Below are 14,299 nucleotides of genomic sequence, written 5' to 3' on the forward strand. Positions count from 1 at the left end.
CTGCCTTTATGTTCCCATCACTGGCTTTATAGTTTCACAGTCGAAGGCATAAATGTACCATCACTAAACAGTTTATTAATTTACACGCCTTAAAAACATATCCACTAAAAATACAGTCAATCTCAATCCCAATTTCTACATTAGTAAAATCAACACTCAAAGGTTTCTAATTTGCACTCTGACAATTTCAATATTTACTTTGCTACCCCAACAACAGTGGTATATTGCTTTTGCAGTTATTTTATAAACCGTACACTTCACAGTTAACTTGTACAGTAGCACAGTTTTATATTTTAAACAAATTCTGCAAGAAGACATTTGCTTATACTTTTAAATTTACAAAAGGATAATTTCAACCCTAAAATCATTTCTACCATTATCAGGCTTTTCACCCCAGCATTTCCCTCCTTCTTGAAGAGAAAAGCTGCAGATGACCTTAAATCATGAGTTCATCCCCACCCTGTTAATTTGTCACATTTGCAGTGGAAGGAAGACTCAGCCCCACGGCCAACCTTTGTACTCCGATGGCTGCAAACTCGGTTCATAGGCCGCTCTGCAGCCCGGCGATGCCAACTGAACTGTAAGAAATCCGACTGCCTCAAAGGTCTTTTCCTTCAAGGAGGAAGAGCAAGTCAAAAGTACTTCTCTCCACCTTTGTAAAAAGGGCTGACAATCAGCAATATTCAGATGAAATAACAGGTAACAACCATCCTTCTCTACAACCTGTAATCTATTAATTTAGCTATCTCAATCTCACAGGCCTCTAGTGGCATTAGGATTTACTAGTTAGGAAACTGAGGGATGAGTATTAGGCAAGCATCAACAATAAATACGCTGCATTGCAAGTTGTATTAAAGTGATGGCTCATGAAGGGGGTGAATCTTCTTGACTTTTTCTATCCCAGTAGTGAATGCAAGTTACAGGAATTGGGTATCAGGTTTTGGTAGGACATCACATTTACGCACACTGCTCTCCAAAAGTGCAGCCTGCAAAAGCACTTCAATAAGAAATCCTCCAAGAGAAGATGGTTTTCAATTACACCCAGATCACATTGTGTTCGACCAGTCAAGGCTGTAAAAAAAACCCTATTCTGTGACAAGGGCAGTGTTACCAGCACAGAAATGTTTTGGAAACGAGAAGAGCTCAGCTGTAGCTCACCGGGGAGTGCTTCTTACGGAGCATGAGACTCAAAAAAAAAACAAAAAACAAACAAAAAAACAACAAAAAAACCTACAACAAAACCGAAACAACAACAAAAAAAAAAAAAAAAGGAGAGGAAAGGAATTCCCATGACAGTTCACTTAAGGAAGTACAGGGAAATCGCTGCGGTCGGTGACTGCCCCTCACGGGGAGGTGCGGCTGCAGCACACCCACCCCGCGGACCGGACCGGCCCGGCCCGGCCCGGCCCCCGCCCGCTCCGCCGGAGGCACCGGCCCTCCCGGAGCCTGCGGACCCCGGGCCCGGCGCCAGGACGGCGGCGGTAATACGCTCCCGTCGTTACTGAGACGTGCAAGGTGGGAAACACCGGACGGCCCCCCCGGCCCCTCCCCGTAGCGCTCGCCCCCAGCCCCGAGCAGCCCTTACAGAGAGAACGGCGGAGGCAGCCGGAGATGGCTACCACGGGACCGGCCGCCCGAAAGCCCTGCTCCCCGCCACAGAGCCTCTGCCGAACTCCCCACCGGGGAATCCGGTCGCACCTGCCGGCGGGCCGGGCCGCGCTGCCCCGGCGCCAGGCGGGAGGCGCCGGCGGGGCAGCGCGCCGAGGCCGGGCCGGAGAGGGGCGCGGAGAGCCGGCAGGGGAAGGCAAGGGGGGCCAAGGGCCTGCCGCGACACCCAGCGCTGCGCCCTTACCTCCTGCTGCTGCTGCGCTGGGCGCTCGGCTGCCAGCCCTGCCGCCGCTGCTGCGCTGCTCTGCGCCGCCCCCCGCCGCCCGGCACGGCCCGGCCCGGCTCGGCCGCCCGGGACGTCACGGCCACAGGGGCAGGCCGAGGGCGGGGGCTGAGGCGGCCCGAGGGGGAAGGAGGCGGCGGCGGAGGTGGAGGGAGCCGCGGAGCTCGGCCCGGAGCCGGCGGCCTGCCCCCCACACCGGCGTTGCCTGACAGGGAGCCCCGGCCGCGCGCCTGCCGCGGGACTCCCCGCAGCCGTGAGGGGCAGCGCAGGGCCTGGCCTGGCGCCCCTGGGGCAGCCCGACACCGCTGCAGCGGTGCTGTTCGGGGGCTGGCGTGGCGGCTTGGCTGTGGGGCATGGCGCGTGGTTGCTGTGCTGGGAGAGGATGGGTTTCTTCCTCATTTCTTACCAATGCAGTTACATAAAGGGTCAGGGTTTGGGTTACCTTTGACTTCATCAGCCATTACCCCATAGAGACAGGCATGGAGATGGCGACGGCCCTCCTGCAGCAAACCTCAGAAGTCAGAGACTGTTTAACCCCTATTCCCCTCCCCTGAGCTCTCCCAGGCTATTGCCTGGGGTGTCCCTGCCCTCACAACCTCATACACAGGGACCTACACCGACAGGTTTGGCACGGCTGGCAGCGGCCATGGCTGTGTCTTGACACTCACTGGTGGAACAGCACCCGCCTGCCCGAGCCCTGCTCCCTGTAGCTTCTGCACGGCCGCACGGTGCGGCCCTACACGGCAGCTGTGCGGGATCTCCCTGGCACCTGCCTGGACCCTGCTGTGCATCCCCGCGGTGGCTGGTGTGGCTCGGGGCGAGCAGCCCAACTGGATGCGTTGCATCATGCTCAGCCATGGTGTCACAGCACCGGTGGCACCCACAGCCGCCCCTCCCTGACCCGTCCTGCTGCAGTTTGCGTCCCTCGGCTTTACGAGCATTCATTCCGAGCATCGCCAGCTGGTTTGTCAGCTTCCCTGTAAACCCTTTGCTTTCTTCGCACAATGCTTCACAAGTGACACAATGCCACTGACTGTACGCGCAAAGCCTCTTCGCTCTCCACCTGATAGCCGTAAAATTCTTCTGTGTTTTGCTGACAAAGGGAAACAAACCAGTCCATACTTCAAAACCTCTTGTGTTTTCCTTTATCTTGCAGCCCTAGCTACCTTTCTTTAGCAGGGTGTGCTTCACTGCACTCTTTTTGAGCATTTGGACAACACAGGGACATTGTGAGTATGGCTGCTAGCTGATAAATAATTTAAACAGAATTGTTCCAGCTGTATCAACCCCTGTAAATACGACAGTTGTAACAATGCCTTGGCCTCTTTTAGGCGATACAGAAAACCCAGGGGGTTCTCTAAGTAAAGGTTCTGTCCGGGATCAATGTGGATGTACACAGGGAAAGGAAAATGGGAGTACACCAAGCGCCTGAGTAATCCTGCATCCTGGGCAGAGCACGGGTGGAGTTAAATCCTGTGTCCTGATTAACATTCCCACAGCTCCTGAAATGTGCTGTGAGCTTGCATTGGTTTTAAAAACATTCCTCACGCCTGCAAAGCGGCAAGGGGAATGTGACAGTTCCATCTCTGCTTGAGGTAATTCAGGAATGTTTAACAGTTTGGACAAATAAAAACACTGTATAACTTCTAGAGAATGGGAGTTTGCCTTTGGCATTACCTTTCAGAGCAGAGCTTTGTTTGTTCAGCCTTACTTTTATTTGTAAAAGACAGATAAGGATAATAATTATCTGGGAAAAAGGAAAAAAAAGACTGGAGAATTAAATGCACACTTAAATTTGCTGACTGGTTGAACCCCCCTCTGTTAACAGAACAGAATATCCAATGTCAGGAGATATAGTCACCAGAGTGTTTTCAGTGTAAACTAGCCGGTGGGCTCCTCAGTGCCGAGCAGTGCCAAGTGCTATTTGACGTGCTGCTCCCTCATCAGGAGGAGCGCATCTCCTTTTTCTCCTCTCTTTTCTCCCTGGAAAATCTAAAAATAGCCAGAGACACAGCAGTGTCTGTTCTGTAAATCCTCTGGGAAAATACAGGAAAACTCACAAGTAAAATTAGAGCGTAAGAACTTCAAAATAAACAAAAAGGGGGTGGGGGGATGTGGAAAGAGAAAAACAGGCAAAATGTATTGACTGCACCCTTTGCCTGTGTATTAGGTGGCAAGAAGCATTTCCAGTTTAGTTCCAAGGAAAGCTGGACAAACCAGGACTTTTCACAACACCAGGAACAGCGTGGAGAAGACAGCCAATTTTTACTTAATAGCTGTATACAGGAGAGCCACAGTTGGAGGCTAGGAGGGAGAGCTGAGTGCCTTTGGCATCACTCTGTTCCTCCTGCCCCTCAGTGTGTCAGGCAAGGAGCATCTGTCTGCAATTTGCAATGCACAGATGAGGTCTGTCAGCATTGCTTTCACCCAGGGGCAGGTTCTACCATCAGACCACCCTCTACGCTATACCTGTCAGACCATGAAGGTATGCGATGAACAAGAAATACCGTGAGTGGGAAATACATATTAGCGCTGTGTTAAATGTGCCAATGCATTATTCTTTACAGCCTACCAGGTATCTCGCGAGAGTGCCAAAGGGAGAAAGATCGCTGAGACAAGGCAGCGCAACATTCTAACAGGACTGTCAACATACACACACACCTCTGCTGTAGCCCTGCTGCAAAGAACTGATGACATTCCACATGTCCAAGGTGTCTTCCTTCACTCAGGAAGTAAAACTGAATATTTTAATATGAATTCAGGTTGTTACAGGTCATAGTAAACAGTTTCTGTCATTAAAGTTGTCACGTATTTTAAAAATATGTGTTAATTGCACGAGCAACTGCATTTGTCAGAGCTGAGGACTGGTAGTTTGCAAGGGTGAGCAGGTAAAGGGCCCCAGGTGACTTCTCAGGAAACCCTGGGAGGTTATTATGTATGTGTTCATCTCAGGATACAATGTCCCGGCTATTTACATTTCTGTGCGAGTGGATTCTTATGTGTAATTCAGTCGGTTAAAATGTAGACCGTTCAATATAAGTACAAAAAAGGCCAAGGCTCTCACGCTTGCGCTGGTGGTTCTCAGGTGGCTAGTACGATGGGTGTTCATTTTCTCTCCCCACACTTAATTATGAAAAATTAAATGCAAAAATCAGGTTTGATATCGACTACAAGCCTTCACTTTACTCATCTTTTCAGACAGAACACTTTTGTTTAGGTCATGTTGGTATTAGCTGTTTCCCCATGGATTACATGTAGCTACAACTGTTTTACACATCACATGTAATGGGTAAAGTTCTGCGTGTGAAAATGTCCATGGGCATTGACTTAAGTCAGCCAGTGACTTAACGAGGCCAGAAGTTCATTTTCTTCACATTGCTTTGTTGGCATACTCTAAATACGTAAGAATGTGATGTCATTACACTGTCTCTGTGTTGTGTGGTTGCGTTAAAATAACTCACAGCTCGTCAGCATCACCTCCTAGAGTTCCCTGACTGTTGAGTATTTCAGTTTAGTGCCTTGATACTCCCTAAAATGATTTTACAGGTTCACAGTTAATTTCTGAGCACAACTAAACCTGAACTCACTGGGTTTAAAACTGTTTGGGAATTAGCCCTGCAGAGTTTCCAAACGTAGCCATCATAGCTGCCAATGTAGTCCTGCCAGCACAATTTATGTGTTACTTGTCTGAAGCTGAAGAACAGCTTGCTCATATGTTCGCAAAAGAACAATTCTAACTGGCTCAAGGTTTAGGAGCTTTTGTTCAGAGACAGAGAAAAAACAGGAACTTTTGCTGGGACTTCAGCAGTAGTTGCTTACCAACTCCAACATGACGTTCCTTTCAGGATCAACCTTTGTTTTCTTTCCAAGGAGGCTTACTCTAGATAAGCACCACTTATTTCCTTATCATGTGAATTATGTGCTGGAAATTGGAGTGTAAGTCGTTTTATCTGCATCCTTTCACTTAGTGTTACGTGCACAGACACAGTTCTCTGATTTTGACATCTGTGAAATTATCCTTGTATTTTTCCTTCCTCTTTCTTTGCAGTAGACTTTACATGAATGCCAGTTTTGACTACACCTGATTTTTGTAATATTCTGACTTTTCCACAGGCCTTCTGTATTTCAACAGCTTTGTTTGAATTAGAAAAATATCAGACATTATGTTTTAAAGCAAGAGCTCCTACTTAAATTCTTCCCGTTTCATTACAATTGGTAAGTAGTTTCCTTTTTTGTCTTATCAGACAAGATGTTACTTAGGGAAGGTTAATGGTTTTGCCATTCCCCCCTAGCAATGTGTGACCCATTCTGAAACTCTGTTTTTTTGACCGGGGGTGGGTCTCTTGTGGTATCCCCCATTTTTCTGTTTCCTTTCCTTAAAGGATAATTTAATTAAGCAAATAGATTATTTTGAATTGTGGGTAGCTCCAGAGAAACACACTTGTGTAAATAACAGCATGAAAGGAGGTAAAAGGAATACTGAACTTGTCAATTTATAATCCTGCTGAAGTCCATTGCTTTTGTTTTACTTTTGTGAGCAGATTCATTCTCTGAACCCAAATGGTGAGGGCAAGAAAATGAGATTACAGCTACTAGAACAGCTGGAAGATATTCCTGGAGTCATCCCAATATTTGAAGATGGATATCATTCCTGGTGCAGCATGCTCCATGTCTCTAGGGAAAGGACTTGCTTTTGTTTCTGCTGAAGCTTCTCTCTGGCAAAGATAACATAGGCCCACTCTCATGCATATTAAGGGTAGAATGGGCCCCACTGGTTCAGATATTTCATCTGGAGAAGAGGGAGGGGCTGTACTGTAGGAATGAGAACCCAGTACAAGCCACACGGATAATACACAATGGAAAAAACCTATGGTAATTAAGGTTTGCTTCTTGTCTTCACCACCCCCCCCCCCCCCAAGCTTCACACTGTGATCCCCTTTTTGGTGACAAACAGCCACTGCAGGCTCATCTGAAAAACGAAAGTAGCCTGCAGTAAATAGGTAGCTTATGGGTGTCAGCGATAGAGCTGTTCTTCCTTCATGGAGCAGAAGCTACTCATCTGCAGTTCAATGAACTTCAGTATGGATCTGGTAGGTCACGGTGCTGATGGCTTCTCACACTTCTTAGAGAAGTGGAGACATTTTTTAGTGAGGATATTAATAAATTTTTAAACCTTTCTGTAAAGGCCACTGCTCACCTAGAATGTTCCTTAATGATCATGTCCTGTTAAACATACTGTGAGGACTTCTTTTCTATTCCATTTCAGACATTTCATTTCAGACATTTTTAGCTGCAGCTTTTGAGCCAATCTCAGGAAAGAAAAGTTAAGAGGAATGAGTGGTCCCCTTCAAAGGCTGACATACCTTTGGGCAGGGACCAGCGGAGGTCTGGCAGTAATCTAATTCACAAAATATGTGGCTCTCTTACACTTTTACATTGGTGTAAGAAGCAAGTTAAAGATACATAGTCTTGATTAAAGGCAGTATGAGGAACATGCTGCTAGGCTGAAAAGGAAGATTGCTAATGCTGCTAAAACAAGAATGAAATCCTGCAAAGCTATTGCAGGCACCTCTCTCCTGTCTAGCCCTCCCATATCACTCTGGGGTTATTATCCAGAACAGAAACAGTTTAATTTACATTGATGGTTGAACAAATCCACTCTCAAAGATGCAGATTCTGATATCCATCTGGGCAAACCACTCAATGAACTTGCCTAGGGACCATTGCTGTATGAAGGAAGAGTAATACTTTGCCAGAAATGTAGGCTACTAAAGTGGCACCGTGTTCAGTTTCCTTTGCAGTGCAGTTACACGTGCACTTGAACACTATCAAAACCACAGACGAACTAAACTTGCCTCCCCATACCCTCCCCATACATGACGACCTTAGATGACCTCGAACCTCACACTGAATGCTTTCCCGCTGGTGAGCAGCCCTTGACTTGGGATTTACACCCACACTTAAATTCCACCACCAGCTCTTCAGCCCCTTGTGGCAGGACTTTTAAGTACAAGATAAGGCAATCTTCAATGAGAAGGCAAATACCCAGTGCAGCATGGCATGCTCTCCTGGTGTGCGTATTTGGCCCTGGGAGTGCCAAATTGTCCAGTTCTGACTCAGTTACTAAATCTGCTAATAATCCAAATCACTTATCTGTTCACAGTTCTAGTAATGGGAACCAGGTGGGAAAGACTAAAGATAGGCTATTAGTTTAGTTAATTCCTTGTGAAACCACACATCTGAAACAGATGCAGAATGACATCTCAGATGTTGAGATTCAATGCGAATACTAGTAAATGGGGGTGTTTTCTTGGCATGAATAATCAAACCTCATGGATTCAGAATGCTCTTCTTAGCAATGTCAACTTCTCAGACAAATGAGGATAAACTTGGTGGGTAAAATTAAGTCTGGAATCAACATACGTTTCCTCCCCTGAACTCAGGGGATTTCTGACTATATAAATAGTAATTTAGTGTCACATTGGCTGAAAAATGGGAGGACTGTGAATAGTTTGGTGTACGCGGGACACAAACTGGAGCATGCCATATGAACAAAAAGCAGAAATCGTTAATACATCACAAAAGTTAATATATTTGACAGGTTCTACTTTAAAGCACATCTAGCTTGCGTGTTTCCCCAGAACAGCTGCAGCCAAGTCATATCTCTTGTAAGGTAATGTCACCAATTCCTGGTAACAGTAGTTCCGACACTTTCTAACCGTTGCCTATATAATTAATGTTTATAAAGTTATTACCTGAAAACTTCTCTGATGAACAAAATACCCGAATTATTCTAGAAATAGCAGGTATCAAAAATTGCTGTGTTTTTCTTTCAGTAGCTTGTAACACCTTCACTAACCTTTAGCTGCTCAGTTAAAATGGTCCAAATAAGGCATGTGCTGTAAACTGCTGGCTAGAATGTTTCTGCTCACCATGTTAAAGAACACTGATCAAGTGCTGCAAGAAAGTTTCCCACAGACTTGTAGCATAGATTTGAATTCAACAAGCGATTTGCCTTGGATGCCAGAGATGTGCCTTTGCCATCAGTCTTTCAAAGCCACCAATTTTGCCAAGCTGCAAGCTTCTAATGAGTGTTCCTGATGGGCTGGCCTCAACCCCTGTGGCTTCATTCTCAGCACACCTGTAACTGCAGCACCCGCTGCAGTGCTGCCCAGGATTTGCTCTGCAGCTGCGTACACCTCCCGGGTTTATCTCACCAAGCACAGGAATCAAGAGCAAGCTCACACAAACACTGAGCAGTTGGGGTTGGCAGCAACCTCTGGAGGTCATCTGGTCCATGCCCTGCTCCAGCAGGGCCACCCAGAGCCAGTTACCCAGCACCATATCCAGATGGCTTTTGAGTATTTCCAAGGAAGGAGATTCCACAGGCTCGCTGGGCAAAATAAAAGCATTTGAAATAGGCAATGTCCCTGTGAAAAAGAGAATGTCCTTTGACTGAGAGGACTCACTTGCTTCACACGGGTAACTGAGAAACAGGGATGCAAGTTAGACCCAGAGATCAGGGTGACTGCTGCATCTGTCTTCATTAATTATATGTGAGAGCCTGAGAAGAATTGAGACTAGAATGAAAAGCTCACAAAAATGACTGTGCAGTAAGGTGTGAGCAAAAAAGGACTAACAAATTCAGTCAGGGAGCACTGTCTCGGCACAACAAAGGCCTGGTTTCCCTGGGCAAAAAAAGCAGCTGTATCAATCACTTCCTAATTAAATACTGTATCACAAGCCATCCATCCAAACACATTCAGCACATTAATCCAGCAAGCATTGCTTCTGGAACCTAAATATCCATTTGCAATGTAAGGAGTTACTGCAGATTTTGTCTGAAGTCTGGAAACTTCAGTGGTCTTGTAGGATGGGAGGAAGCTGTGCAGCTTCTCACGGCCTTTTACTGCCCTTTTGTAACACAGACAGATACTATGATAATGTTGTTTACAAAACAGTTTAGGTTTCAGAACCAAGGAACGTTTAAGAAACATACTCCATTTGTTTGCATTCCAGTGCAACTTATGTCCTATTTAGTGCAATTTTCTGTGAGAAAATTGTCATGCTTTTAATATTGCTTCTTTGGGATTAGCCTGTCTGATCTTTTACTACCAAACCGACACACTGTCTGGCATATTACTGACGTATAGTATGAAATAAATTTCCAGGCTTGAAGCTACAGAATATGAGGTTTGCTAGAGCTAAAATACTTTGTTTTTAGCCTGCTGTATAAATAATGCACTCATCCTAGAGCTTCAAATTCCCAAGTATTTCCTGAGAGTTCCTATGGGGCTGGAGCACCTCTCCTATGAAAAAAGGCTGAGTTGCAATTGTTCAGCCTGGAGAACAGGAGGCTCCAGTAACACCTTAGAGCAGCTTCCATTGCCTAAAGGGGCCTACAAGAAATATGGAGAGGGCCTTTTTACAAGGGAGTGCAGGGACAGGACAAGGGGGAATGGCTTCAAACTGACAGAGGACAGATTTAGATTAGATATTAGGAAGAAGTTCTTCCCTGTGAGCGTGGTGAGGCACTGGCACAGGCTGTCCACAGAAGCTGTGGCTGCCCCATCCCTGGCAGTGTTCAAGGCCAGGCTGGACAGGGCTTGGAGCAACCTGATCTAGTGGAAGGTGTCCCTGCCCATGGCAGGGGGCTTGGAGCTGGATGATTTTTAAGGTCCCTTCCAACCCAAACCATTCTATGATTCTGTGATCACTGCTGTAGGTTTGGTCCAACAGTTACTAGCGTCTCTATCCATGCTACTACTGCACTCCTCCTTAAGTACATGTAAAGGTAAGGGAAGCACAACGGTAATTTTCAAAGATTTGAGTTAGGAAGAACAACCCTGATGTAAACAGGCAGTGTCACAGAGTTTGATTTAAAAACTGTTGTATTTAGTAGACAACAGGCGAAGAGGTTTGTAGTAACAGTTTGCACACCACTGCTGTGAGTTGGCATTAGTACATTGAGTACGTATATATTTAGCTGTCGTCAGTACATGTGCAAAAGTAAACCAAGTTCCTGAACTTTCAAATATGGTTAAACAGATACAGTTGTGTGTAAACAGTTGATAAATTTCACCAAGTTAAACCACAGGAGAAATCTAACATGCTTGAATTTCTGGATTAAAGACCAGAGCTGAAGCAGGCTCCGAACCCAGGAAGCTCCTGCTGGCTGGAGCAAGGTGCTCCCCCTTAAGTGGACTCCTTGCTGCCTACAGGGGAAAAAGTACTCAGCTGAAACAAACCAGTCTGGCTTCCATTAACCTTACAGGTATTGAGACAGCTTACACACAATAAAAGAGAATCTCATCCTGAAGATGGACTTTTTAAATACTATCTATATCTATGCTATTGGCCAAATGAACATGTATACTACCTGGATTTGACTATTCCGTTAAAGTAAACCATTTATTTTTAAAGCACATCCAGCTTTTTGTTTGGTTGGGTTTTGTGTGGGGGTGTTTTTTTTTTTCCTTTTCCCTGCTGCTGTTTTTCTTATACACAAGAATCTTCTGTTTAAAAGTGTTCTTCCTTCCCCTGAGTTAGTTACCATTACACACTGATGATTACTTTGGGTAAAGTCATACCCAAAGAACTCTCAAGAGAATCTGATTACAAAACCCAGCAAAATAAGGAGACATGAAAAAGACAAAAAAAAGAAAAAAAAAAAAGGGCAGACAAGGTTCTTGTTTGCTAAAATATGGGTACTTTTTAATCCATATAACCTTCTGTTCATATATGTTCATATATGAACGTAGCTCATGTATCTTCTTAAAACGTTTTCCATCACAAATAGTGCTGTTTACTCTCCTCCAGCAACATCAACTATGAGCCTCTCAGGAAAAAATCCAAGGTAAAAACTAAAAGGAAAGCGAGACCCAGAGACCCAGCAAAGCAGCAGCCTGGCTGTTTGAATCTAGGTTGCAGCTGGCAATTACTTGCACAGCTGAATAAAGAATCCCCTAGCTATGGTGTACATTACCAATTTTCCTTTTGTAATGGCAGGCTTGTGCAAGTCCGCATGCAAATTTGATAAAAGGAAGCAAAATCCAGCCCGGCAGAAAACTGCAAGAGGCCACAACAGAGGGAAGAGTCACTTCCCAGATTACATCCTCACTTGACCAGACTGGAGCCTATGAAATAGACATCTTTCATCATATCTTTGGGCAGGTATGATTGACTTCAGCAGAAACGAGTTGATTTAAAAGTATGGTGGTGAAAGGTAAGAGAAATAGCTGCTACCTCACCCCTCATGTTTCAAAGTTGTACTTTGTAACATTAGTTCCCCTTTGATTTCCAGAGGTAGATGGGAAGTCAGAAGACTTGGGGAAGGGAAGCACCTTTGTGAATGTCACTGCACAGAGGTTCTTCAGGGGTACTGAGTAAGCAGAACTTCGGCTGTTATAAAAAGTGCCATACGGAAATGAAATAAAATCTTTTATCCAAACTCCAGCACCTGTCATCACTGTGACCCCAAGAATGAGGACTCCAAAGAACAAGCACCTTTATAGCAGCTACTTCTGTTCATATACGCTAGACCACAAGTACCATATTATCAATGAAGGGCAGTGTAAAGCTTTAACCAGTGAGCAATGAAAATACATTCTATTTAAAAATCTGAGTGAAAAATTACAGTAAATTAGTAAAGAAACTGCTGCAGTTTGTTCCATCAGAAAACTCTAGTTCAATTTCCAGAGGAACCACATTAACAGGAATTAAAAATCATACATGCAATAGCTTCTTGTTCTGCTTTACTCATTTGCTATGCATACATGACCAACAAAAAAAGAAAAAAACCCCCAACAAACCAGCATGTTTTTCTCATCATGGGGTAGTTTGCTTGATTTTTCAACTCTTTCTTTACTGTTTTGGAAGTTAAGATTCAACCTCAAAAAATCAACATCACAGTTCTTATGTTTGAACTCTCTGGTCTTTACAGAGTGTGTTCAGTTCCTTAAGCAAGAAAAACAGGAACATCACAAGGGACTACTTAGATGTCTCTTCTGCTTTTGCAGCTATCCATCAGAAGTGCATGCATTTTTTATGCTATGTGATCTAAAACTTTAATAAGAATTCTTAACTGTTATTCTACCCGATGTGAAAAACAATCCGAGGAGATACATTTAATTAGGCAGCCACCCGATAGCTTACACTGCAGAATGCAGTCATGTTACTCTTAAAGCATCTGTAATCTTAAAAAGCTTATAAAGGAACATACAACTTACACTTGCCTCAGTGCGTGTTGCCATATAATTATTAAACAAACACCTCTAGTCCCCACCCCACTAACTTCCACTGAATAAATGTGATCCAGAAAGCTCACTGGTGAAACTCCTTGCTAAGACTGAAAAACACTGTAGTGTAGCTGACCACTGCATTAAGGACAAATACCTTACAAGCACACGCAGTAGTGAGCTTTTTAAACTTTTCAGTAAGGTTTTAAATAACTCATTCTTAATTCTGTGCATTTTTTTCTATTAATGTCACATTTTATTAAAAAAATAAATTTCCTATATTTAACATAGTAGCTTGCTGTATGTGACTGAAGATTTCGAGACCTTTAACATTAAACGATAATAAATCAAACACTTTCTTCACAGCTTTGAAAAAGTGGAGGGAGGAAGGAGGAGAGGAAAGAGAAAGGAAATGCAGGAAGCACCAGGCATTCCTACCAAGAGAACCTTCTACAGCATCAAATTATGAACCTGCATCACAAATGTTAGAAAAAGTAAAACAAGCTATTATATTGATCAAATCTGGATATATTCCATATAATTAGAACATACCATTGGGAAAGACTAGACTTGGAAGGAATACATTGTATTTGCAATTGTCTCTGCTTGGTATTTCCAAGAAATTCTTTTCCTTCCCTCTCTACAAGCCATAGCTGATTCACTTGCATTTGTATAAACTACTATTCCAGTAAGTCAGTTGCACTGAAGTCAGATATACCAGAGCCTGCAGGGAAACCACCTGAAACTATTTTATCACAGATTTTCCCCAACAACAGCAACCATACTGGATAAATTTGACAGAGGAAACAACTCGGAGGTGTGCACATCACATATTTAATTTGTAATCCAGAAGATTGCCCCCACATACTTGCAATTAGAAACCCATGTAGGTGCCATTTCTGACGTAATGTGTGTATGTGGTGCTTACATATGCTCCATGGGGCCTAGGGTCTATGCAAGAGGAAAGAGACGCAGGAACAAACAACTCCCCTAAATCCCACAGGTTATCTGTACAAAAGCTGAGCAGCCCGTGCAATCTATGTGCAATCACTCTGCCTTGGGGAGTGAGCCCCCTTGTAAACAGAGGGTTTCACACAGACAGTTGTCTATGCAGAAATGCCCTGGTAATAACATCCTTAGCAGCCACGTTTTCAGGGTTTAGTGAGAATGA

At 44.5% G+C, this 14,299-nt stretch overlaps 1 protein-coding gene and 1 long non-coding RNA gene across 2 annotated transcripts in view; one reads left to right on the plus strand and one right to left on the minus strand.

Moving 5' to 3' along the window:
- Positions 1-1,953, minus strand: part of MYO6 (myosin VI) — a 110,287-nt gene extending 108,334 nt beyond the window's left edge. The window contains exon 1 of the mRNA XM_065681396.1: positions 1,853-1,953. The gene's annotated coding sequence lies outside the window, so the exon portion shown is untranslated. The remainder of the gene's footprint in view (positions 1-1,852) is intronic.
- LOC136015442 (uncharacterized) lies at positions 1,353-12,341 on the plus strand. The gene is made up of 4 exons (XR_010613218.1): positions 1,353-1,515; positions 6,005-6,106; positions 11,900-12,064; positions 12,195-12,341. It is a non-coding gene; the product is annotated as an uncharacterized LOC136015442 (long non-coding RNA).
- Positions 12,342-14,299: the final 1,958 nt, after the last annotated feature.

Source organism: Lathamus discolor, chromosome 5 (assembly GCF_037157495.1).
Source record: "Lathamus discolor isolate bLatDis1 chromosome 5, bLatDis1.hap1, whole genome shotgun sequence".
Taxonomy (NCBI): domain Eukaryota; kingdom Metazoa; phylum Chordata; class Aves; order Psittaciformes; family Psittacidae; genus Lathamus; species Lathamus discolor.